We start from the raw sequence: 27,576 nt of genomic DNA on the forward strand, positions 1-27,576 counted from the left end.
GTCGCTCACACGGAACACAAGCTCAAGGATCAACGAATCGAACAGAGGCCACGATAGATTTACCTCCGCGTATTCCTCGATCGAATACAAACCGTTCCTTTTCCATATAACCGCCGGTATCACGAGCCGTTCACGTGGAAATCAGATCATCCTCCCTCCCCAACAATCTTGGCCCGAGTATCGAAGAAAAGAGTATCGAGAAGCTGTTTCCCCTGCCTTTGCTCGAATTTATTCGCGACAGTCGCTGTCCCATTGTCTGATCTCTCTCCCTCTTTCGTTTCCAGCTTCATCAGCGCGATTCAGCATTCGCAACCGTGGAAGAAAATGGCGGTGATGGTGGTCGAGATGGAATTAAGAATCTAATAATCTTCCATCATTTTTGGATAGAAACTCGAAATTTCTACTCGATATTCGATCAAATCGTATCTGGCCCATCATCCCCTTCTCTAGCTCGTTTCAATCCCCGTGTTAATCTGTGCGACGAGCGTAGACGATAAACGTGGGGCGGGGGAATGGAGAGGAAGGGAGGGGGAAATGGGGCTTTTGTGCGAAACGATTGGAAAAGAGGCGCTCGGTTGGGTGGGGCGAGGAATTTTCTTCCTAATCGTTCGGTTACGGCCGACCTCCTCCGGGACGATCGAGTAGTATTGTAACCGCTTTACACCGAATACACCGTAATATCGCGCTAGTATTTCTTGGCTTCTTAATTTTATCGGGCGTTAACGTTAAAATCGTATATATAATCGATCGATATTTTTAACCGTATTAGCGTTAATATTGTCGCGCTACGTATAGTCCCTAACGGCTATTATCGTCGTTACCCGCTATATCGTGTTATACCGCGTAATTTCGATATAATCTGGTACCGTTCGAGAGCGTCGTATTATCGAACGTGACACGTGTAATGAAAGAACAACCTCAAAATTTCAACGTCCCGCCCTCTGGATTGGTCGGTCGGTCGGTCGATCGATCGATATCGCGAAGCACAAAGAAAGAAAGAAAGGAAGGAAGAAGAAAAAAAGTGAAAAAAATCGATGGAAACTATGGTATGGAATAAATCGCGTTCGTTGCGCGGGGAATAATTCATGCTGGTGTCCCGATCCTGATAAATAGAAAGCGACAAGCGGCGAAAATCATGCGGGGGAGAGTGCATTAGCGAGGGAAAATCCGGCGAAACAAGAGGGAAGGCTATGTACAGGGTGATTTTCTCGCCAATAGAGTCTAAAGAGAGTGTCATCGCTTCGAAACATGGCGTGTCAACGCTTCTATAACAGTTTTCATCGTTGTCGATCGCGCAACCATCGATAGATTAATCGTTCTAACCTCGTCGAGGAATCACTCCAACGATTGAAAATGAGAATTTCATCGTTGCTACACTTGGAAAACAGTATCACTTTTGAAACGAGAAAGTTTACGCAGGTCTAAAAATTTCTATATATATTCATTCTATATATATTATCGATCGACAATTTTAACTTCTTTATCGACAGATCACTCTATATACAAAATTCGTTAGACATTTCATCGTTGCTACACTTAGGAAACAGTATTACTTTTGAAACGAGAGAACAATTTTAACTTTTTTATCGACAGATCTAATGTACAAAAATAGGGATTTCGAGAGAGAGCTACACAGGATAATACTCTTTTCGAACACAGAAAGAATAAGAAACAATAACGAGAACTCTACTCTAAATCTTCGTCGAGCAACCATCATGATTAGAATTGACCAATATTCGATTTCTCATCGCGCGAAAAATAATAATTCGTATCGGTTTTATTTAAAAGCCACCCTATATAACTCGCGTCTCCACTACTCCGCAACTACTCGTTCCCCGACTTTTCCTCGAGGTTTCACGCTTATCCGGATCCGCTTTCAACGGGCGCCGCCTCTCTCTCCACGAGGGGGATAGAAAGCCAGCCTCGAGCCATACCCCGTTTTCCGCTCGAGAACCAACGAGAGAGGACTAGCGGCGATCCCAGGACGAGAGCGGCCCGTATGTCCTCCTCGCTGTTTGCTCTCGCGCGTTCTTCGATACGTCGCCTCCCGCGTCTCTGTTTTACCGTTCCTCTTGTTTACCAGCCACAAAGGAAGGCTCGGTGAAGGGGGCGACGGCCGGCTGACAACGTGTTCTCTGAATAGATTAGAACGCGGGCAGGGATGCGTTGGAAATTTTCGCCGTCAGGAGGCGGTGCTAAAAGCCTCCGTGTATTTTTTATTTATTTATTTTTTACAAGACCTCCCTTTTACTTTCACAAGACTTTTTATTATCGCGTAAAGGAATAAATGGAAGGACAAAATTTAACAGACTCGCAAACGATTTATATATATAAATTATAACGTTATAAAATTTTTATATTTTAATATTCTACGTATCTTTACGCAGAGAGAGAAAGAAAATTTGCCGAATATTGAACGCCTCGACTCTATCTTTTCTTTCCTCTTCGAAAATAACGAGAAATCAAACCTAATCCAATTACCATTCCACGCTATACGAAGACTGGAAACACTTTGAAAATAATATTTTTATCGTCACGACTTACACGGTTTACACTTGCTCCGCCACCACGTGGTCCATTGCCACGATATTTCTCTCGTAAAAGGAGGAGCAAACGAGGAATTTGTCGTAACGAGGTGGGAAAAGGAGAGAGAGAGAGAGAGAGCTAAGAGGAGACGAGGGTGATAAAGGGTGCGAAGCGATGGAGGAAAAAGGGAAGAAGGAAGAGGATGTTCGTAAGGGATGCTTCGCGGGACCGGCTAATGGAATATCCTTGTAAAACGTGGGCGGGGAGGGAGGGAGGGATAAAGTCACCTGAGCACGAGAGAATTTCGAAATTCTAATACCGCCCGTGAAAAAACTCGGCCCAGGGATTTCGATCAACCCACTCCTCCCCGGTGGTTAATCCGGGAATTTGTACGTTTTAACCTGGTCCCCCGGGATAAATCTGAACAGCCGACGGGGAAAGGTGGAATCCGGTTAGATTTCCGCGATTTCGTGCACGATTCAAAATTTAATTATCATTCCTGTACAGGATCCTTTTTGAGTCGAGATAATCGAGCGACGTACTCGAGTGAAGATCCTTCTTGACGATACACTATTATAGTAAAAGAGTAGAAGTTTATTATAGTTATAAGTAGTTATAATAATAGAAGAGTAAAAGGTATTTTCTTATTCGTCGTATAATTCGTCCAATTACTGTCTTGAGTAGTTCAAAAAAAAATTACGTTGCAAATCGTAATTAATACTACTCATATTAACAAGAGATAAAAAAAATTTTATGTGGCAAACGATAGAAACAAAAAAAAGCGAACAGTGGACGTATCGTAGCTTTTAAATCGGTCGTGTGAAAAGTTACTAGCCTTGAAAAGAAGGTACACTTGATATATTTTCACAATAGCTACCTTTAAGAAAATTTACGTATATATTGTCATTGTTTTGCTAATCATTAAACCGAGAAATTTCTTTACTATTGTATACTAACGCACTAGTTTTCAACCTTTTTTCCGTCACACTTTTAATAATTTAAAAATTCGGCGGCACACTAAGATACAAGATAAGATAAATCAAAAGAAGAATTTTATTTGGTTTACGTGAACAGGTATTCGCAGTGGGCCAGGCTTCCTTTCAGGAAGGAGCTAATTTTATACGTATAATGTTACCATCTCTTCGATTCGAGTGATCATATAAACATTTGTAGCGTCGATCGATAAACAAATGTAAAAACAAATAAATAATTTTCACTTCGGGAGGCCACTCACACTAAAGTTGAGAACCACTGCATCGAGCTTTCCATCTTAGGTTATACGCGACAAATGTACAAAATATCCAACAACATCCTAATCCCAATCCTGATCCTGAAATTATAATCGACTTTCCTCGCCGACGAGCTCGTTGGACAAATTCAAGCGAAGTTTTTCCTTTTTTTTCTCTCTCTCTCTCTCGATTGCTCTCCCTCGTGTTAATCGACGGTGACCGGTGTTTCGAGTGGGATGCTCGAATGGAGGAGTTCTTTTTTCGTCCGTGGCGCGCGCCACTTGCGGCTTCCCCTTCCACGCCGACGGTTTCCGATATTTGGAGGAGTTGGTGGCGGCGTTGGGGGGACAGGAAGGGAAGGATCGTATTGTTTGGAAAGGAACGGACGGCCGCGGTGTTTATACGAGCCGGCTGTGCATCCCGTTAAACGTGTTGTGCCGACCAGCGACCGTTGATCGAGAGCGGTTTCCAACGCGCGGCAAGAAACGGGATTGGATGGCGTTTTAGTGTCAAGGTCATCGTCGCGGCGCGAGCAGCTTCGTTTCACCGACACAGGTCGTTATTATTGTTGCTGATTCAAGATCAAGTTCAAGAATCGAATTTTTGAAATTGAATTGTTTTTACAATAATCGTTCTTGACTTGAAAGTAATTATTAAATACTCGGGTCTCGTAGATTTAGTTTTTGTTTGAATTTTTATCACGCTGCGTTACTTTTTCATTCTTGCTTTTCAGTAGCTAGTATTTTATTAGTTATTTCGTAACCGTGAAAATGGCAAGTACGAAAGAGTTTCCTGTGGAAGGAAATTTATTTACGAATCTAAGAGAACTCTGATGAAAAAAAGTGATGAAGAAAAACAGAAAACAAGATATATATATATATGTCAATTCTGTCAGGCTTCACTTCACGAGGAAGTATCACACTCGTAAGAACTGGACGTATAAATAAATAACTTTGTAAAATTTTATCAGAATAGATTCGATCGTTCTTCGACCAGATTCACTCTATAATATGATATTTCGTTCCGTACTGTGATGGTCGTGATGGTTGAGTTATCCCCTTACGTCGCTATTATTCTCGAAAAAAAAAAAAGAAAAAAAAAACATAAAAATCTGGATCGTCGCCGAGTGTATTTCACGTTAAACGATAGCGGCAATTAAAGGATTTATGGGTATGGCGGGGGAGGCAACAAATTGGACGGCGAAGAAGAGTTTATTAGGAAGGTTGGCCGCTTTGACGGATCGGCCGAGCGATAAACACGTGGCTTAAATATCGATTTTTAATTAGGCGTATCCCGTTGTCCTCCCGGATAGAGAACGCATCACCGAACCACGATCGAGGAAAACCAAAACTTCTCTCGTAATCGATTTCCAAAGAAGAGAAAAAGCGTTACACTTGAATCATCAATTTTTATTCCTTTTTTTATATTCCATCCAAATGAAAACATTCGTCGTAATATATTAACTCGTTAAATTTTATCCCTTGATCGATGAAAATCTATATAATATGTGTACGTATATTTTGATTTTTCAAATTTGTTATTTTACATACACACGTTTAAGCAGAAACTAAAAGAAAACTAACGCAAATATATATATATAGTAATAAAATGTAGTATACGAATTAAAGAAAACGTAATGCAATTATCGAGAGAATGAACAGACGCGACGAATGGATCGATTAAACGTATCTACAAATCTAAGCTCGGTAGCTTTATCGAGTCTTAAACCTGCACACGTAAATAGAACACTCGATGAACGATTTCTCTCTCCCTCTCTTGTCGTATTCCCTGTAAATTTAACGTGGAGAATATGAAAACTGTCGCGTATAGATCAAACGTCTGTTTCGAGAGTCGTCGTCGAAGGCGGTTAATAGAAACTCGCCCGAAGCGCGATTTCCACGCATCGTCGATTCTCGCTCGGCATCCGTCGGCCGGAAGGAGAGGGGAAAAAGGAAAGAAAAAACCGGAGAGAGGAGAGAGAAGAAAGCTGTTCCGTTCGAAAAGCTGTTCGCGAGGTCAAAGGTTGTCCATTCGAAAGGACGCGACCTTCGATACGGTTTCGAAAGATGATCGCATCCGAAAGTAACGAGGCGATGCGACGGGTGGAAAAAGGAGGAGGAACGACTGATGTGGTGGGGGAAGAGCCCCACCTTCCTTCCGCCTGCTCCCCTCCCCACGTTGATTGCTTCATCGCGGTCCACGGATCAAACGGATCGGGAATTGAAACGCAGCTTGGCGTTACTTAGATTAGCTTTGTGGCCGCGGAGAAACACAGGGACGCTCGAGCGGGCCGCGTGATTGGAACCGCTCGCTCGAATCCTCGATCGAGACGGGATTCTCTCGATTTATTGCTCTCTGCTCGCTGGATTTTTCGAGTCGATTGTATACGTGCCGATGAAGGTGGAGGACGACGGCTCGTTGAAGATGGTCTTCTCATCTATCGTTCGATAGATCCTTATTCCATTTTTCGTGGAAAAATCTGCATCGTATTTTTGTCCAGAAGAATTGTTGTTTCTCTCGTTTCGAAACTGTTATTTCGACCAAGAAACTCTTCTCCAGCGAATATTTTATTTTCTAAAAACAATTGGCTGATGGAGAAACGAGTGATAAATAGAATTACCTCGATTCAGAAAAGAATCCCTTCACGTGACTATGGTTCAAGATATTCATCAACGTTATAATATTCTACTCAAAAATAAAAACTTGTACCGTTTCGAGCTCTTTCCAAATTCTTTCACTTCACTCAAACGTCTGAAAGCTGTCACTCGAGATACGTCTAACTACTTCACCTTTCGATTCATCTTCTTCAAAATTCTCTTTAACTTAATATTTCGAGCCTGCTTTAAACTCAGCAAAGAAACAATATTATAAATTTGCACCTCCTCTGCTAATGGCAACAATGCTTATAACATAACGAAAATATCGATCCCCTACTTCAATACGGATCTAAAAAATTTGTGAAATATCGTTGGTGGTCGAAATCGAAGTTTCGAGGGGAGGGGCGGTGGGGAGGAGGATACGGATAGCGAGAGAATCGGGAGAAGTTTTCGAGCTTCTGGGGAGTGTCAGACGGGGAGCACGAGAGAGTGTGAGGTGCACAGTGTCGGAAAGTGGAGAGATACGTCTGAAGCATGCGGGGAGAAATGGAGGAAACGTTTCCATTCGAAATAAAACCTTGGCGGGGATACAACGTTATGGTGTCGCGGCGAGTGTTACGTCGAATCAATGTCTTTTTCGTGTCGCAAGCGTGCGAATATACATTTATCATCTCCCACTTTATATCCATCTTCGCTCGACAGGATCGCGATATCGACTCGAAATCATCTTTTTCCAACCGAAGAATTTTATATAATTTCGAAATTATTAATTTCTCTCCAAGTAAAATTGGCCATTTTTGTGGGATACAAAAGTCCAATCTACATTCATTCCATAAATAATATATATTGGGCGTGCAACTTTTGACCGAATTCGAATTACTTTACCATTCGTGGCGCCATCTGAGAGAGCGTTCTCTTTTCGCTTTGTCTCGTGCAACAATTTCAAGCAAAATGGCGTGCGAGAAGCGTCGCTTTTCGCGTTCCAGCTTAGGAGATTGGCTGTCCAAGCTACCGAAATGGTTTGTGCGCGCCACTGATTCGACGAAAATCCGACCGAGACGCGAGAAGAATCAGCAGAAACAATCGAATAATTTTGTATCCGATTTACATAACAAAATCTTGAATTTGGAAAAAAAAAAGAAAACAAAAGGAGAAAAGAACTTATTTGCACGCTCGAAAAAATTAATCAGAATTTCGAATAAAGCTGCTCTTAAAAGGCCATGATCCACACCTGGATCCACAACCGCCATTCCACTCTTCTCCGCAGCGCGGCGCCACTGAAGAGCGAGAGAGGATCCTTCTTGCCTCGTAGGAGGGTCGAAAGGTTCGAAAGGTTATCCGGGAGAACGTGGCGTACGTACAACACGTACCAGGTCGACCCTTGAAATTGTCCCCAGGGACGCGTGACCTTCGACTCTCGTTCGTGGCGGAAACGAACGAAGCGGCACGCCTAATTGCCCGACATAAATTTCGCTCGTTCGCTCGCGAAAATTTCGTCGTTCGATTCTTAGAGTTGGAAGAATTTTTCATTTTCGTATTCTCCCTTTTCATTTTTTTTTTTTTTTTTAAATCAATCTTCGAGCTCATTCGATCGATTTATTAATCGCACTCGGTATTTTCGCATTAACGAGAATTTACCGGTAGAGGGGGAAGGGTAACGAGTCAGACGCTGGAGATTGGACTCTTCCAGCGAAGTTTAATCGCAGGGAGCCGATGATTAATTGCAATTAGCGCTTCGTTACGGGACGGACGTTAAAATCTAAGAGAAGAAATTTCAAACTTCTTCCCTTCCCACAGAAATTCACCGGCTACTATATTTATCCAACCCGTTTATCGACGAGTAAATTTCTCGTGATTGTAAGATTGTAACGAGTTATAAGAAAGAAATTATTAATCTTGTGTTGCGTCTTTCCTCCTTTTATCTTTCAAGATTTCATTACGTTGAACGCGAAAAGTAAGCGGCGACGCGAACAACGCTTCTCGCACGTCACATCGCTCGAAATGGTTGCACAGGACTGGAAATTCTTACAGCGCTCGTCGCGACTCTTCTTAAAAACAAAAGCTCTTTCAGATGGCGCCACGAGCGGGAAGTAACTCGAACTCGGTCAGAAGTTACGATCGTAGGAAAGGAAGGGGAAGAAACTTATTTGCGCGCCTAATAAATTATCCTATATTTTCTCTATATATTTTTTTTAATTAATCAATTAACGATCGATTCGTTCCTCGCTCGAATCCTGCTTTTCCTCCTCGAGGCGTTTAACGCTTTCTCGAAACCCGGCTATTTGAAACGATACTCGACGACTCCTGTTCGGAAAATTACGAAAACCGAGCGAGATCGTGGAGAGAGAATAAGTTTCGTTCGTAAGACCACGGACAAATTACTTGCGCGGCTGAATAATAATTGACAAGAACGAGCCTCGTCTTCCTTCTTCTTCCTCTTCTTCTTCGTGTCCGTGATGGCAATCTCGATCTCTCCTTCTCTCTCGCACTTTCTCGAGCCGGCTCGCTTCGTCTGCTTCATTCGTAATAACTTTTGGCGAAATTACGTTTGACCCGAGATTTCGTCGTTTCGAGCCAGAGATTCGCCTCGCTCGTAATTTCGAGCGACCTAAGTGGCGGGCATTAAGAAACGTGGTATTTAAGAGGGGGGAGGGAGAAAGGAGACTTTTGGAAGTCGAGAAAATGGCGGAAATTTCGCAAATTTATATTTAACTTTATACTACAACGAATCCTTTGCTTACGAATTTGCAATTTAGAATTATTGTTATTACTTTTTTTCCCCTCTCTTTTCGAAAACGTAACGTAATTACTTTTCCACGAATCAGAGATATTTATTTATCGATTTATCTCTCTCTCCTCTTGACGAAAAGATACGATTCTAAATTCACAGATCCAACATTTCGAACTTTCGTTCAATGATTTAAAACTTAAGTAAAGATCACTCGTTTTCGAGCTCGTTTTTCTCAATTTTCTCAAAACTCGAATCGAAGTGAATGTTCCACGACGAGGTGACGGCGAGTTTCGAGACTCGATATTTCGGCCAAGCGAATCGATCGACGAATGAAAGCGAATTATTTGATGGAACGAGGAGGAGAAGGATAAAATTTCGAGCGATTCTCGAGCGATCGAAAATACGATTATTGATTGAAAACTTTATATCCGTTCGTTTTTTTTCTTTTTTTTTCTTTTTTTCGTTACAACACCTACCTCTCCGCTCTTAATAATTATCCTCCACCGCGGAAATTCGACGACCGCCGTTTTTGCGCTCGGCAGCGGTGTTTCGAATTTTGTTCGAGATTTTGTGTGAATCGGTCGATCTTTTTTTCCACCGCGCGACGATTGAATCGAGCCTCTCGTATCTCCGTTTCATTGACGGGTGAAAAAATAACATCGTTGCAACGTTGAATCCGGTTATTACGTCGAAATGCAGATCGCCTCGTGAAATCAAGAATAATCGAATTGGAGGGAAATTCATTTTTGAAATTGTAATTGTTTCGATGTAATGCATGATGATTATAAGTTCTTTGAGACCTTTTCTTCGAACGTTTTTATATACGATCGAACAAAATGGGAAATATTCTGTAAATTCGTTAAGAGGCATTTAAGTTTCAATTTTATAATATAATATCTCGTGACGCGACCGTTTTTGATCTAAAATCGTTGAAAAATTGATTCGATAAGTTCTTTTTCACTTGTTAAAATTAATTTTAAACTTGAACTAATGATTTGTCAATGATTTTTTGTACGTTCTCCACGCGAATAAAAGTTGTGCTTCTTTTTATCGCCATATTCGATTTGCGAAACTATATTAATGATTAGCCATTAATATTTATTTGGATTAATTTTAACCTTACATTATATACGTCTAATGATATTATTAACAATAATATTCTTAACTTTAGCTGGAAATTTTGTCACTCCTTTCGATCCTTCATTTTATAATTTTCAATTTTATCGTTTTTTTTTTTTTTTTTTTTTTGTTATTTCGTTAAATTAATCACTTTTTGGAGGATAATTTATAGGAGAAAATCTCGTAACAAATAACTATACCTTCTTTTTTCATATTTTTTTTCTTATCTTTGGAATACCATTTCCAATTCTCGAAATTCGAAGTTCGCTTTCTAAGTCATAGGGTTCAAATTCAAAATAGTGAATAAAGCTGGCACAAATTTTAAGTTTAATTCTTGTTACTTTTATTATTTAAATATTTATTGATCCCTTTTCTACTTTGTTATTATATTTTTCTATACATCTACCTGTTTTCTTTTTTAATTCTTTTTTACAAACAAATTATGATAAATTTATAATGTTTTCCAAACACTGAATCTTCCCTCAAAATCGAAGGGAAAAATAATCTTTATTCCAATTATATTTATATATTTTTAATATATCGATTAGTCGTGTTTCTCATTTTTCATTTTACACTAATTAAACACAATTAATTGATTCTTTTTTAATAAATAATGACAAATTTGTCGTTTTCCTTTCACGTCAAGCTCAAAATCGAAGGGAAAAAAAAAGTAATCTTGTCGAATTAACTTCAATCGTTCAAATCACTATGGCTTATCTTTTATTTTATTAATTTATATCATATATATTTTATTTGTATATTTTTTTTTATATACTGATTACTCGTATTTTATTTCTTCATCCTATTAAATGCGATCAATCAATTCTTTTTCACACATTCGGATACACTTTCGACGAGACAATAAATTATAATAATAAGACGTAATTCTCGCGTTTTCTAAAAGGTAAATCTCAAAAAAAAAAAAAAAAAAATATAAGCTCAAAAATCTTGTCCAATTATTATATCCCTATTATATTATATCATTATAATTTATTTTAACATGTTCTATTTTCCTATATATTTGTACGTTTATATACATCATATCGATTTATATATTTAATAAAAACCAATTTATCATTTATCTAAAAATTAAATATATAATATTAATGATAATAATATTAATTCTTTTTCACGTATTCGGATACACTTTCGACGAGATAATAAATAATAATAATGTCGCGTTTTCTAAAAAGGTAAATCTCAAAAAAAAAAAATATAAGCTCAAAAATCGAGGAGAAAAAAATAACCTTGTCCAATTAATTCATTCAAATCAAATGTGACTTATCGCTTAACCTGTTTATTTTTTACACGTTTCATTTTTGTATATTTGTACATTTACACTTATATCGATTTTTTTACATTTAATAAAAACCAATTTATCATTTTCTAAAAAATTAAATCCCTACCTCCTCTCCCCTCCCCCCCCCTCCATATAAGCTCAAAAAATAATTTTGTCCTAATAATAATTATTTGATTATTATTATTTAATGAAAAGCGATCTCAAAAAAATCGAAGAGAAAAAGAAAAAGAAAAAGAGAACAATCTCTAACGCCCTAAATTAACACTTAACGCTGTGACTCTTAGTGGCTCTTACCCCCCCCCCTCCTACCCTCCCACCCGTTAAGGGCGAGAAAAAAGCGGCGAGAGAAATCGCGCGTTACTAACTCCCCCTCCCCTCCAGTCGTATCTCACAGATTCCGCGTAGATCCGCGAATATTTAGATTATCGCGTTATTAATACTACCGGCCGATTACTGTTCATCGATCTCTACCCGCGAAAATTTCCTATTTAATCGTGAATCGGTGGATTATTACACTCCACGGATCCACCGAATTCCTCTGCGGAGCAACCGTCCCATATATAATATCCATCCAATCTATTTACCCAAAATTCCTATTAAACTTCGATCCAATTGATTCGCGCAAACGCTATGCGTACAATATATTGGAAAATAATTCGCTCGATTATATCCCCCCGAAAGTCAACAAATATCGGTGTGTTAATAACTTAACTAAACAACGATGCCTTTTCTCGCCGATGTTATATATAACGCTCAGTCGTTCGAATCGATCAAACCCAAGCCGATGATCTAGCGAGCAATAATTAAATTTAGAACACAGACACGGAATTCCGATATTTAAAAGAAAAAAATTTAAAAAACATCTTTACTTTCCAGGCGAATGCTGACGATCGAAACGTTCCGTGTTTCTTCTCCAAACGCGGTACATCTATTGCCAATATATCTATATATATATATATATATTGGCGGACAATTCGTGTAACTGCGGCCCTGCAGATTACCACGTCCATTACGCGACACTGCCACACAGCTGTGGTTTTATCGAGCTATGGATCCCATAGGTTATTACGCCCATTAGCCCGGCAGCTTCCGCAACGCTGCCACTTTTATCCGACCGACCGCGATACCTACGCCCTCCCTGTTTATTAACCTAGAAATTTCGCTCCACGCTCATCGATCCGAACGTCTCGAAATTTCGATCGAGTCGTCGCAGCTGGCCGTGAAACGAGCAGGAATCTCGCGAGAATTCCTAACGCCTAGGCGGCAAACTTTTCCTAATACTCGCATATTTTCACTGTAATTCGCCTCGAAACATCGTTCCTCGGATATTCTCGTTAAATCGTCGAGAGATACGTGTATATATCGGAGGTATTAAATCGTAGCGGGCCTCCACTGCGAAATTTGGAGGGATCATTTGGATGATTGTTGAAAAAAAATATTTCTCTTTCTCTTCTTTTCAATCCTTTCCTTTGAACCGAATGGAACGAGACGAGAGAGGATCGACGAGTGTGGGAAGAGGGGAAATCGTTTCGTTCGATGGAAACGGAAAAAAAAAAAAAAAAAAAAGAAAAAAGGAAAAAAAAGAATCTCGGACAACTGTTTACAACTATTTGTAGCCTCGCTTTCGGAACGACCATCCAGATTCCCTCCGGGGGCAATTTAACTTCCGTTTTCCAGAGTTTTCGCCAAGAACGAACACCCATCGGCCGAAACAGAGTTCACCAAACTGTCCAATTCCATTTATTCGCCGAGATGACTCGCCTGTCTTTCCTTCGCGGAACGAGTGCTACGTCTCTAACTACGTTGATCGATCGATGTATCGATGAAAAAAAAAAAAAAAAAAAAAGAAGATAAAGGGCAATAGATTTTCTCGAGAGATCGATCAGATTCTCATTTCGTCGAAATGAAATAATAAACAAATTTCTCCGTTGATGTATAAAACCCCCATTTGCCTCTGCATGCGTGCCTCTTTTGCATACCCGCGGGATGAGGCGCGAGATAGTTGTTGGCGGTAATTAAAATTTGAGACGAGGCGCGTTCCGAGAGATTATATCTCCGGGAACGTTTACGTTTATGAGGCAACTAAGAAATTCGCTGAATAAGTCGCATAGGTGTGGGGGATGAAAGAGTGAAAAGAGATTTTGCGTCCTTATCTCCGTACGTATAACCGAATGTGAACAAAATTGATTCGAAATGGAGAGAGGAAGAAAGCGAAGAAAAAAAAACGCTTGTTGTTCTACGACTAATAACTAGAACTGCGAATTTTCTATGGAAATGCACATATTTCGCAATAATTACAAACGTATTAAAATTGGAGAAACTTTGAACCGCTGTAACTTCGAAGATAGCAACTTCCGGTTAACGAGCGAAGGATCGTTAGAAACGTGAAACCTTGCTCTTCAAAACGATTCTTCGTTTATCGCGATACGACTTCCGGTTCCTGAAATATCATCGTGTAAAGAAAAAGTAATTTTCAATCGTTTGCTTTACACCTAATCAAACGTATTAAAATTAAAACAACTTTGAATCGCTGTAACTCCGAAGATATTGACTTCCGGTTGACGATTGAAAGATCGTTAGAAGCGCGAAACCTTGCTCTTCAAAACGATTCTTCGTTTATCGCGATACGACTTCCGGTTCCTGAAATATCATCGTGTAAAGAAAAAGTAATTTTCAATCGTTTGCTTTACACCTAATCAAACGTATTAAAATTAAAACAACTTTGAATCGCTGTAACTCCGAAGATACTGACTTCCGGTTGACGATTGAAAGATCGTTAGAAGCGCGAAACCTTGCTCTTCAAAACGTTTTTCGATTCATCGCGATACGACTTCCGGTTCCTGAAATATCATCGTGTAAAGAAAAAGTAATTTTCAATCGTTTGCTTTACACCTAATCAAACGTATTAAAATTAAAACAACTTTGAATCGCTGTAACTCCGAAGATACTGACTTCCGGTTGACGATTGAAAGATCGTTAGAAGCGCGAAACCTTGCTCTTCAAAACGTTTTTCGATTTATCGCGATACGACTTCCGGTTCCTGAAATATCATCGTGTAAAGAAAAGAATAATTTTTTTTCAACTTTCGCTCCCACTGGTCCACTCGAAACTCCAGACAAGCGTTAGATGCATATTCCTTGGAAGAAAAATATCCGGATCACCAAATCGCGAGCTCGTTCATTACTTTCGCGCTGTGTTAAACATTTACGGAAACTTTGAGTGCTTATATCCGAGCAACGGATCGAGATATCGGGATAAAACAAAAAGGAAATTGAACGGCAAGGTCTCCTCTATTCGCCGAACGTGTTTTTAATAGTATATCCACATTTTTTTTCTTCTATACATTAATTGAATATTTCCACTCGTTTAACTGCACGCTGTACCTGGACGATATTTTTATCCGCTCCACTTCTTTTTTTTCCTTTTTTTGTACCGATCGAAAACGTGATTAAATCCACATGGTATACCACCTCCTCGAATACCATTCGCTTCGATTTTTCGAACTGTCGCGGCCCCACAGTTTCACGCCGATTTCCTCGTCGTGGCATAGCATGACGTAATCGCCACGGCAATAACAACAACAACAACAATAATAAAACGAAGAAGAAGGAAAAAAAGGGCGACACAAGCCAGGCACAATGCAATTCTTCCTCCTTCCCTGACGTGTACGAGACAAAAGATTCAATTTTCAACAGGCGCCGGTGCGTGTCCTCGCGCGGAGGGTGGCTTCGCCTCTAACGAGCCACCCCCTCGTTTTTCGGCGGTGACACGCGCGCGCACGGGGGGTTGTTTCCAGGGGAGAAATGGATGAAAGAGGCGAGGGAGAGGAGCGAAACGGGGGGATACGGAAGAAATAAAAGATTAAGCGAGGGGATCAAGTGGGCGAATCGAAAAATCAGATTGAAAGTATCATATTCGATACTTTCGTTTTCACTTTTTTTTTTGACAACAGGACGGTTCAACGATAAAACACGAATGTAACGAGATGCAAAAACGAGGATGGAAATTTCGAAACGACGCGAAGTTACAATTAACAATAATTTGGGGGAACAATGATTTCGAAAAAAGAAAAAAAATGGCGATGAAAATTTATTTACAAGAGGGAAGAATAGCCTACCCGAGGAGGAAGATAAAGAACGGCAACGGGGATATGAAACTACGTCTAAAGTATCAAAGTCAGACGTGGAGTAAACCTGTAAAAAGGAAGAAGGAGAATGATACAATGAACGGGGCTGTGAAATGCGGGGAGCAAAAGAAAGAGAGAAAAAGAGAGACGATCAAACTGCGAGGGAACGCGGAGAGAAAGAAAAAAAGAGGAAGACAAAAGGAGAGGCAGAAGGAAAAGGAGGAAAGGCTGCGGGTTGAAAAATGGATGAAAATAAGCGAAACGACGGGAGGGGGGGAGGGAGAAACAGTGGTAGAGCTAGGTTATAAAGTAATATATGAATAGCGGAGAGAGAGAGAGAGAGAGAGAGATGGAAAAATGCAAACAACAGACTTTTATGGGCGGAAAAATGAGAAGCAAGGGCAACACGACGAAACTACACGCACACACACACACACACATACAGAGACGCGAGTAATTAGCGTCCAAACGTGATTGACTCGGCGAGAGAATAAAAATTGGAGGGAGCTTCGAAAATTGCATAAAGGGAATTTTCTTTCGAGAAGCAGAAGATACACGCGCGATAAAAATTCTCGAAACGACGGAATAATTCTACGTGGAGAGGGGGGAGGGGGGAGGGGGGAGGGGGAGGGGGAGGGGGGAGGGGGAGGGAGAGGGAGGGGGGAAGGGAGGGGAAGGGGGAGAGAAAGGTACAAAGGGTGCACACCTAAGACAACCGGAAAGTTGTCTGCACAAAGGATGACCTCGCGGAAGGAAAGAAGAGAAAAAAAAAAGAGAGAGAGAGAGAGAGAGAGAGAGAGAGAGAGAGAGAAGTCGTAACAAGCTGAAAGAAAAACGTGCCGAGTAAAACACGGGTGAGGGGGAAGAGGGGTTCCACGCTCGGCACAATGCGGGGACGCACAATGCGGGGTTGGATGAAAGGCAGAGACAGAGGGGGCGAAATGCAACGGGTCGGTTGGGGAGAGTAGGGGGAGTGCGCCCCTCAATGCTGGATATTTTCGACGAGATTTCACCCTCGCCGATAATAAATAATAAACTCGCTCGGGACACTCGGGAAATGTGTCGTAGACCGGCTTCGAAACTTTCTTGTCAATCCTTTTCCTTCTTCTCGCGCGATAAGGATAAACAGATAAGAGATCTTAACAGTAGGATCTCGTATATGAAGCGAGAAATTCGCAAACGCGGCCTTTGAAACATATAGAAACGCGTTTGTGTCTCGGTGTTAACCGTTTTTCACTCGTATTTATATTTAAGAAGGTTACCGATCGATTACGTTTTTAAATAGTGAATATATGTGAAAAATGTAAATATATACGCGGTGCGTTGAGAAAGAAGTTGAGAAAATCCGCAAATATGGTGTTTTCGTTCGAGAGAAATAAGATTTTAATTCGTTTGCACTCGTATTTATATTTAAGAAGGTTACCGATCGAGTAACAAGAGTCCTCCTAGAATGTAATTATATTATACATTAGTAAATATATGTATAATAATAAAATATAAGATAGCGAATATATAACGATGTACGAGTGCAAATGGTTTTTAAAAGAAATTTAATGGAATAAGCGCTGAAATATAAAATATATACATTGGAATCACAGAAGACAAGTATGATCCGTTGGCGAACCTTTCAATCTAAAAATTATACCGTACGCGGTGACATAGGAGAGTGTTGTTACGAATTTCTATCGATAATACAGAACCGAGTCGAAGTTGGACAGCAACCAATTAGAGGCTTGTATTTACCACCGGAATACTTAAGATCGACTTTGGAAAGTCTTGAAACGGGCGAAGCAGGGAGCGAAGAAGTAGAAGTAGAGAAGCATTGAGAACAAGTGATTTCAGAATCGATATTACAGGTGGTTAATGAAAACTAAGAAGTTTATTATTAAAACTGCTTCAATTCATCGCTTCGCTTGCGTTCTTACGACACTAACATTTCGATCCCGTGAGAAACTCGATTGAGAATCACGCTAGGCGTAGAATAAGAAACAACGCGAGAGTGGTAAAGGTTGAGAACCGCTCTTGAGAAGAAAAAGAGGAGGAAACGAAGGGAGGGAAAAGAAGGGGATAAAAGAAGCGAGAAGAAAGGTTTTTGGAGAACGAGGAAAGTTGAGAGGAGTTTCTCTCTCGTCGGATATCGGAACGGAACCGCTCTATGAATTATTCGGAGGCGAGCTTTGGACCGAGTTCCGTAGCTCGATCGAGTCGCGGTGACGCGCGGAAGTGCGCGGGTTGGCCACCGGTTCGCTGCCATCGTTTCGGTGATCGGGGCACGAAAATTCGCGATAAATCTCGCGGCCGACCGGCGGAACAGCGCACGAGGAACAGTCATTTCCGGGGAATTTCTGGACCAAGAATCTATCTCTCTAAAATGTTCTAAACGTGGAAATGTATTTAATCGTTCTAAAGATGATCGATTAAATTCTTAAATCTTTTTAAAATAATAAAAAAGTCAGTCTATTTAATGAAATTGTTGATCCAATTGATGGAGATTGAATTTCAACATGTAATATGAATCTGAATAACGTCGAGATGTCGATATTAAATCTAAAAAATGTTAAATTTACACCAATAAATATTATAATAAATTGAATTTTTAATCGTTCAACATTTATAATAATAAAAAACCAGTAATTAAATCTTGAAATAATAGCAAATTGCTGCTCCTATTGATAATGGAAGTGAGCAATAACGTAATATGTATCATGAAGAATAATATCAATTGAAAAATTTCAAAGTATAATCCCTATTAATCCTCCAATAATAAATAATAAAGTAAATCCTAATGATCATAATACAGAAATATTTAAGATTGCAGAAATTAATCTTACAAGTCAATTTCCAAGCAAGTCTCAAGTTGGAGAATAAAATTCGTTGTGACGCACGATTAACAAGTGTCCGCGATGTATATAAGATGGCGCGTCGAAACGGAAACGGTTTCGGTTTACGCGTGGATCCGCTCGTCGAACGGATCGTTTCCAGACTCTTAATCGCGACCGTTTGACTCCTCGAGTCGAGTTTACCGCTTTACTGATTCACCAGTGGTAAACGCGGACGTCCGTGGTTAAGATCGGATTAAGCGATTATGAGATATACGATAGAGGCGTAAAATCCCCTAATGGCGGAGGTAATCGCGTTTCGCCGCTCACGATTTGTCGAATCCTTCCTTCCTTCCTTCCTTCCTTCCTTCCTTTAGTCTCTCCCTCCTCCGTCGAGTAAGTTTGGAAACACTGCGGCTGGAATTTCTACAGTATTATCTAGGAGGAGCAAACAGATTTCATTTGACGATTGGAAAGAACCGGGTCGAAAAGTATTCCCAACTAATAGAATTCCTGTGTGCTCTCTGTCCTGCTGCAAGCTACGCGTAGTTAACGGGGGGAAGAGCGAAACAAATCGGATCAAAGCGGATGGATTCGAGGCTGAGGCCGTGTGTCCTCTTCGCTTAAATTCCAGTAAACCGGCTCGCTTTTGTCCCATTTTTCTACAAAAAGTGGTTTTCCACGTCGCTTTTTTCTCTTTCCTCGATTCTAATTGCGTTAAACGATGTTACGTTTCTTTCTTTTTTCAATTTTGTTGTAAATTGGATAAAAATCGATCGTTCGAAGCTACTAGATGACGAATCGCTATCGCCAAGTATATTTTCGATTTACAAAAATCCTTTCCATTTCCTATTAGGAATATTCGTAGCGATCGCTTTATCCCTATAAGAAAAAGAAAAGTCTCTTCTCTTCAGAGACGTATCAAAAACAGATCCAAGATTCGTAAAGTCTGACTTTTATTTTCAACAACTCGATAGCCTAAAAATAATTTATAGCTCCTTAACGCCTATATAATGTAATAAATAATAATAATCGGAAATATTTACGAGATTATACGAAAAGTGGATCGACTATAACACCTAATACTTATACAACAACTTACAAAATAACGTTTCTCGAAATTTCTAACCAAGTTACTTTTTCAACGGTTAATTGCCTAACGGATCTTTCCAGATGCTCGATTTAAACGGACGTATTAGCAGCAACGGTCACTTCACGAGTCACGGTTGCGCGTGAAACGAGCGTCCTGACCCCCCACACGCTGCGATCCCGCGAGGGCCCATCCTTCGAAATCTCCAAACGCGATTGGTCCCTCTGATCCCCACTTAGCTCGCATTTTCACGAAAAGTAAGGATTAGACAAGCAAGGCTCGCGACAGCGTTCCAGTTCATTTAGAATACGGATAGAGTACGGATCGAGAGTTCAGCAACGATACAGTTAGACTCGTTAAAGTTAAATTGTATTATATACAGTCGTGTATAGTAGGCAATAGTCTTTCGAGCAGTAGAATCGATTCAAGCATTTGCAATATTCAAAGTCGTTCAGTTTCTATTCTTCTCTCTGTGTGAACATCACTTTGAATCGATTCAGCATTAGTGTCTTCCCTTCTTTTTTTTTTGGGGCGAGGATTCGATTTAATTTCACGTAATCACGAGAGATTAGGAAAGGAATTAGGAAAGAAGGAAAATTCGAGAGGAATATTCGAGGAGTGACGGTGAAAAGATTTGCTGGATTTCGAAAATTGCATCGGAATGATCGCGCAATGCTCGCTCCGCCCCGCCCCGCGTGATAATCAATCCATGCAAATTTCTGCGACGTTGCGCGTGGATAAAATGAATATCCAGATTTTGCATATCGATTCCATTCGCGACGAGAACTCATCAAACGGAGATCAGGAGGGAAAGATGGGAAATCTGTAGAGAACAATTGATAAAACGGGAACCAAGGCCTTTTCCCCTACTCGTAATAAATTAGCCGTGTGAAATGTGCCGGTTCGGCGTTTTATAAGTTTCCTTACAAGGAGGATAGAGAGGACACTCCTTTCGAGACATTCTGAAGATGAAAAGAGGATCGTCGATTATTTGTTGATATTATTGATACGATTAACGCACTTTGTTTATAAATAAATGATTTTAATTTATTAAAAAGATATTATCCCCAAGATAATTTATAAATCAAAATTAATATAAAAATAAAACTTAACAATCCTTTCTTATTATTTCTTGCAACATTTGAACGATACGCGATCGTTTCCACTGTTCAAAAAATCATTTCTCTTTTTTATATATTTTTCTTTTCTTACTTCTATTCTAGTGGAATATATTTGTTTCCGGGGACACTGTTGAAAAAGTTTGCGCTCAAAAAACCTATATTTATCGCGCACACGAATATATTTTCGCTCGTAACTTCTCTTCGAAGGATTAAAAGAGGATAATATTAAAATAAATAACGATGATGGGAGAAGAGTATCTCGAGTAGCGGCACGAAGAGATAAAAGAGAAAGAGGCGATTGAAAATCGAGCGATTTTTAGCGGCGTGGATATTAATCGTTGATTTATAACGCCGCGAAAAACGAAAGAAGAAAACGTAAGAGTAATAAATGCGCGAAAGAAGAAGAAGGATGGAACAATTGCAAACGGTTTGAAAATAGCCCTTTTTTTTTTTTTTTTTTATTAATCCCTCGATATATATATACCTTGGACCGGTCGTTCATAATTCACGATTAGAAAGAAAGAGGGCGCGCTCACGTTTCCAAAACATTTCTCGAATCATCGACAGCACACGCCATACTTGCCTACCTACCTACGTACGTACGTGGAGGTGAAATAGCCCGGGCTATAGATTTTTACGGGCCGTTTTCCAGCAAGCAAATCGCGACAATTTTGCCGGCCATCGATGCGGAAAATGAGTTTCTGCGGAAGTTCGCCGGATATTCGCGACTCGAAAAGTCGGCAAACATACGATCCCTTTGCACGAGCATTCCTGGTGTACGTGTGTATTGAAGGTGGACGACGCGCGAGAGGGAAAAGAGGGGCGAGGGGGGGAAGAAAGAAAGAAAGAAAAGAAGGATGGACGGTGAAAAACTTTGGAAATAAGAAAGTTTCGAGGAATATGGGCGTCGAGGTGAGACCATTTATGGGTGGAAGGGAGGGGGATTTTTCTTTCGAAAAAACCGGCGAAGAGCGGAGAAGAGTGAACGTGTTACTACGTGTCGGTTTGGAACGAATTACGGGGGAGAAAGGGGAGTAATTTAACGGGGAAATTGCGTGTGAAAGAAAACCATCTCCTGATTATCCTGATTTTTCGACTTTTTCGGCGAAAATCTATTTGATCGGTGACCCCGAATTTCAAGAAGCTTTGGAAACTTTCGACGGGTAAATTTAAGGGGCTCGAACTTGGGAACATTACGAGGAATCGTAAAGTCTTTCGATGCCTCGGAAGAATCGAAACTTGCAGGCATCGACGATTACGATTTTTTCTTTTGTTTTAATTTTTTTTTTTTTTTTTTACGATATAAATGAAACACGCTCTTTCGCAAAATTGCTTCGATTATTTCGATTATGCGTGGCGTGATCGTAATCGATTATTTAACGTATTATCACAGTAATTTTCAAGTCAATACTATTTTAGACGGATATCCTTTGATAAAAGAAAAGTTTTACTTTATATAATAGACCATTGACAGATTATTTTCACGCGCAATGATAAACGCATTAAAAACAAATTATCACGTTAAAAATGAACAAATAAACTCGTCCTAAGGATTTTCTATATAAAACTATGCAAAAATATTTATCGAAAGTACGGATCAAATCGTAATGTAATGTAACTTCACAGTATCAGTAATTAATAAATCGCAACAACTTCCGAAACCTTTCTTACACGTTCGATCAACGATTGTTCAACGGCCACGATTAATAATATCTTTAATCCTCTTTTCTCTGCGGAGAAAATCGTAACGCCTCTGGATTTCGATCGAAACAGAAGCATTTCTGGTAAAGTCTCGAGCACTGTTCTACGCGAAATTGCAAGTTGGCAAGTGTCGGTTATCGAATTCTTGGCGTGAAATTCGATTTTACGTTATTAATTCTTCTCCGGTTGCGAGTATATCGGTTTACAACGGGTAACAGGATTCGAGATGGGCGAGCAGGCCATCGATCGATCGATCGATCGATCGGATCTCCGTTCGAGAATTGGAAATTTTTCGTTGCCGCGTTGCGTTTCGAAAAATATCGATCGAATTAGGAGTGGGGGGGAGGGGGGAAAAAAAAAGAAAGAAAAAAAAGAAAAACAAAAACGAGTCGCTCTTGTCGCGAATGATTCGATTATAGGTGGAAGTCGGCTGACTTTATCAAAGCTTGAAATTCATCGATAATTGTATTATGTACAATTACTTGGAGGCAGGTCGATCGAGCAGGGTAAATGAACCGCTTCTCAGCGAAACTCTCTCCGTCTCTGTTTCTTCGACTGTTGCTTGCCTCTTCCTCCGCGGATGGAACGAAGGATAAATTGGCATTTGCACGGATCGAGGATTCTTAATGAAACACGTGCGAAGTTTCAAGAACGAGCGTGCAAATCGACAAATTATTTTTCGAGTGTCTCGATAACCGATGATCAAAGCGTTCAGATCAGGTTAGATTATTATAGATATCCACGCACGAATATTATTAGTGCAATCAAAGATTGTGAATACGTATAATATATATTAGGGGAAATTAAAATAATTATGACGTATTAAAATTAATAAATCAACAAATTATCCACGCGCGAGTATCTCAATAATCAATAATTAAAGTGTTAGATCAGGTTAAATTATAGATATTCACGCACGAATATTATTAGTACAATCAAAGGAACATACATGATATATTAAGGGTGATTAAAATGATTATAACGTATTAAAATTAATAAATCAACAAATTATCCACGCGCGAGTATCTCAACAATCGATAATCAAAGTGTTAGATCAGGTTAGGTTATAGATATCCACGCACGAATATTATTAGTGCAATCAAAGACTGTGAATACGTATGATATATTAGGGGAAATTAAAATAATTATAATGTATTAAAATTAATAAATCAACAAATTATCCACGCGCGAATATCTCAATAATCAATAATTAAATGTTGGATCAGGTTAAATCATTGATATCCACGCATGAAAAATTACTATTACTGCTACAATCGAAGATTGTGGATATACATAATGCACTAGGGGAAATTAAAATAATTATAATAATAATTCGTATAATCGTTAATAAAATACGTACAAAGTTTCGAACAAGCGAAAAAACGTGTATATCTCGATACACGTACGAAAGATCGACATCTAATTATCTCCCGTTTCTTCTTCACGCGTTAATCTACATTTCCAGTCAAAAACAGTGACCGGTATCGTTCGATTCTCTAATTTCGTCGCAATCTCGATTCTCGGCGAAATAACTAACGTCCAATTTCCCTGCCGAGTTATCTCGACGAAACGAGGCCAAAAGATCGGCGATATCACGCGCAGGACGAAAATTTGCGGGAAATCGAAGAGATTAGAATCGTGGCCACGATCTTGGACGATAGCCGAGCGTAATATCGTCCCCCTCTTGGATCTTCTCTATTCACTCTCCCTTCATCCCTCTCTCTCTCTTTCTCTCTTTCAAAGCGTTCGACGAGAGGAGGAAGTCGGGTGCCGGAAACGGGGGAGATTAAACCGACGCCCGATTCAATTCGCGCCTCCGACTTCTCTCCTCGCGAAAAAGAGCGGATTCCGCTGGAAAATTACGGTGGGGAAGGATCCGTGCCACCTCTTGGCCACAACTTCGAAGAACGAGAAAGTGGAAACGATTGTGCTCGTTGGAAAATGGTCGGTGAATCGATCGATTACGTTGAAACGTAAATAATAGCGATGCGAAAGAGAAGATAAAGAGACGGAGGACGAATGTGGGTCGCGATAAAAATATTTACACGCTCGCTCGGCATACGCACATCTATATATATGTGTGTGTGTGTGTGTGTGTGTGTGTGTGTGTGTGTGTAGGCGCGCGAATAAGTTCCTTCCCCCTAAGTTTTTTCACGATCGTAACTTCTCGACCGAGTTCGAATTACTTCGCCGCTCGTGGCGCCATCTGAAACAGCGTTCTTTCGTTTTCGAGAAGAGTCGCAGCGAGCGCTGTAAGACTTTCCAGTCCCGTGCAACCATTTTGAGCGATAGGAGATTGGCTGTCAAAGCTGTCGAAATGGTTTCGCGCGTGTATCTTATGGAACGTGGGAAAAGTGGTAGCAAAAATTTTAATTTTGGAAATTTTTTAATTTGGAAGACGACGATCGTTCAGACGCAAAGTTCGACGAGATTGGAAGTCACGAGACAGAATTTGGAAAAGGACTTATTTGTATAATTAATATATATACGCACAATGTCTCAACTCGATTATCTGCAAAGCGAAACACGTTTCGCTTGGCACGGAATTGAATAATTTTTCGTGGAAGATACTTTTTTACGTGATAAATTTTTGATCTTATAGCCATACCTTGTTCAAAAATAATTCCAGAAAAGGAGAATGCTTTGAAAGGATATATCAATCGTGATATAGATCAAGCGGCCAAGAACGTTTATTCAACTTTTGACGAGACTGGATCCTTTAATTTTAATACAGAAGAAATTCGACGGCTTTCATAAAGTTTTAAAGCGATTCCTACAATTGTTGATTGAAATTATCATTTTTTTCAGAATCCAAAAATTATGAATGTGAATAAAAGATCTGGCTTTTGATATTACGAAATACCCTTGGTCAACTTAATCTCAAATTAATACAAGGTAAACATTATGTGATTATTGTATTCGACAATATTATTTAAATAACGTTAAATTGCAAAAAAGAAATTCTATTATTATTTTACATACCGATTTGTTCACAATATAACCTCTGCTTCATCTTTACTTCCATTTGTTTTTTTTTTTTCTTTTTATTTTACATGACTTAATATATAACACTCGTAACTCGCCATCCATTTTATACATGTTGTACATATATTTACATTAATAGATATATTTATTTACTAATATTTTAATAATATATAATGTAATCACATTCTAGGGACTTTTGCCACCTCGATTGGTAACGAGTTCGACGCGCCCTCTCTCTACAGCCGAGCGCTCCGCCGAGGTTGCCGTCGCGAATTGTGCTATCGCGAAGCGCCAACCGATGGAATACCGATGGAATCCCAGGGCCAGGGTTGGACGTCCAACGCCGGAGAATATCGTCGAAACGCCGTTCCGCCGATCCTCCTCGCCTCCCCCTCTTAATGGACTTCCTTCTCCCGTCCCTCGCCCTTCCCCTAGGGATTACAGGACTTTCTCGGTCCACAAAGGGGCCACGTAACTCTCGGCTATTTTCTGGACACTTTGCCATTGGATCCGAACGGCGACGATAAATCGCCCGTCCCCGGTCGAAATTTGCCGTGGAATAAGGGCGAGGCGAGGCGAGGCGTGCGAAGGGGAGGGGAGAGGAGGACGAGGATCTGCATTTCGTGGAAGAAAGGGAGGGAGGGAAGGAGGGAAGGGTTGGTTTTTTGGAGGAGGCAAGTTTCGGGGATTTATTCCGTGGTTGGAAAGTTGGTTGGTCGGGTCGGTGGGCGTTGTGTGTGTTGTTGTCGTCGTCGCGTTACTTGGCTACCGGGCTACTCTTAAGCCGTTTCCGGCTTCCTATTTCTCCAGTTTTGGAGAATTTCTTTCGAGGATGTTTACGTTCCCCGGCTTCCCTTTTGGGGGATAAACGAGAGTCTGTGTCTGTCTGTGTATCTGCTGTTGTGTGTGTGTGTGTGTGTGTGTGTGTGTGTGTGTGTGTGTGTGTGTGTGTGTGTGTGTGTGTGTGTGTGTGTGTGTGTGTGTGTGTGTGTGTGTGTGTGTGTGTGTGTGTGTGTGTGGGAGAGAGAGAGAGAGAGAGAGAGAGAGAGAGAGAGAGAGAGAGAGAGAGAGAGAGAGAGAGAAGCCTCAAATCGGTTCTTCTCCCTTTCACCTTTCCAGTGGTTCCAATTTCAAATCGCTTTGTCGAGGTTCGTTTAGACGTAGTAAAGATTAGATTAGAGGGAGGGAGAGGGAGCGCGAAGAAAGAAGCAGGAATAATATAGATCGTCGATCTGTATTGTTATCTGGCGTCTGGCCACGGGAGACAGGAAACTTTTTCCGAATAATCGTACCGAATAATAACGGTAGATTTCCCAAAGCAAATTTAAATAACATCCCGGTGTTGTTGCAACTTCTCGTAAATCGAATTCGATTATTATAGGGAGGAAATTTATGAACTTAATTTTTTCGATTATCCCCAAATTATATTCTGGTATATAATAATTAATACCGCGCCAATAACGCGATTTATTCGAACAACGTATTCGCCACCGCGTGGATAAATGGGACAAAACGCGGCTAATGCCAATAACGGAGAAAAGGACAAAGGAATGCGGAATCGAAGGAGATAAGGAGGGAGAGGGAGGGAGGAAGAGAAATAGACGCGAAGGAAGCGGAACGTGACGAAGCCGAGGCGGAAACGAGAGAGAGAGAGAGAGATGCGTAGGAAGGATCTTAATTTATCGCGTGGAAACGCGTCATTCCGAGCTAACTTTCCTCCGGACAGAGACTGCTCCACGTATCAAACGTGGTTGGTCCGCGTGGAATCCGCCTACGATTCGAATCACGCTTCGAGAAAACGCCGTGACGAGATTCGATTTATTCGAGAGGCTTCCACGCGCCTTCCTTCGACATAACGGGTGTCGCGCACAAAAGGAGAATTCGAGGTTTCGAAATAACGGTTACGCTATTTTAATTAAATCGGCGAATTGTGTTTTATTTTACCAACTTTCTTCTTTGAGATTTGGAAACTCGTGAAAATTTCGGCGTACGAAACTTATCGTACGGAAAAAAAGAACGTAAAAATGTTCGAGAATTTTCGTATAATAGAACTAATAGTTCTTGATATTAAGCTTCTTATAGCAAAAAACTATCACGTTCTAAGCTAATAATTTTTACGGTGCCGAGTTATCATCAATCGACCTATGAAAAAGTATTGGATTCCATTTAAAAAAACATGTCGAAAAAAATGTCGAACGCATGCATTCGACCGAAACATTTTTTAATATATAA

General features: G+C 40.2%; 1 protein-coding gene and 1 long non-coding RNA gene across 8 annotated transcripts in view; one reads left to right on the plus strand and one right to left on the minus strand.

Moving 5' to 3' along the window:
* Positions 1 to 27,576, minus strand: part of PH4alphaEFB (prolyl 4-hydroxylase subunit alpha-1) — a 292,581-nt gene that overhangs the window by 79,367 nt on the left and 185,638 nt on the right. The gene's annotated exons all lie outside the window — the stretch shown is intronic.
* On the plus strand, positions 644 to 26,664 carry LOC147658092 (uncharacterized). Its single transcript, XR_015291213.1, has 3 exons — positions 644 to 1,046; positions 25,168 to 25,254; positions 25,535 to 26,664. It is a non-coding gene; the product is annotated as an uncharacterized LOC147658092 (long non-coding RNA).

This window comes from Apis florea, unplaced genomic scaffold (assembly GCF_048593485.1).
Source record: "Apis florea isolate Af1SG1 unplaced genomic scaffold, ASM4859348v1 contig_2350_pilon, whole genome shotgun sequence".
Taxonomy (NCBI): domain Eukaryota; kingdom Metazoa; phylum Arthropoda; class Insecta; order Hymenoptera; family Apidae; genus Apis; species Apis florea.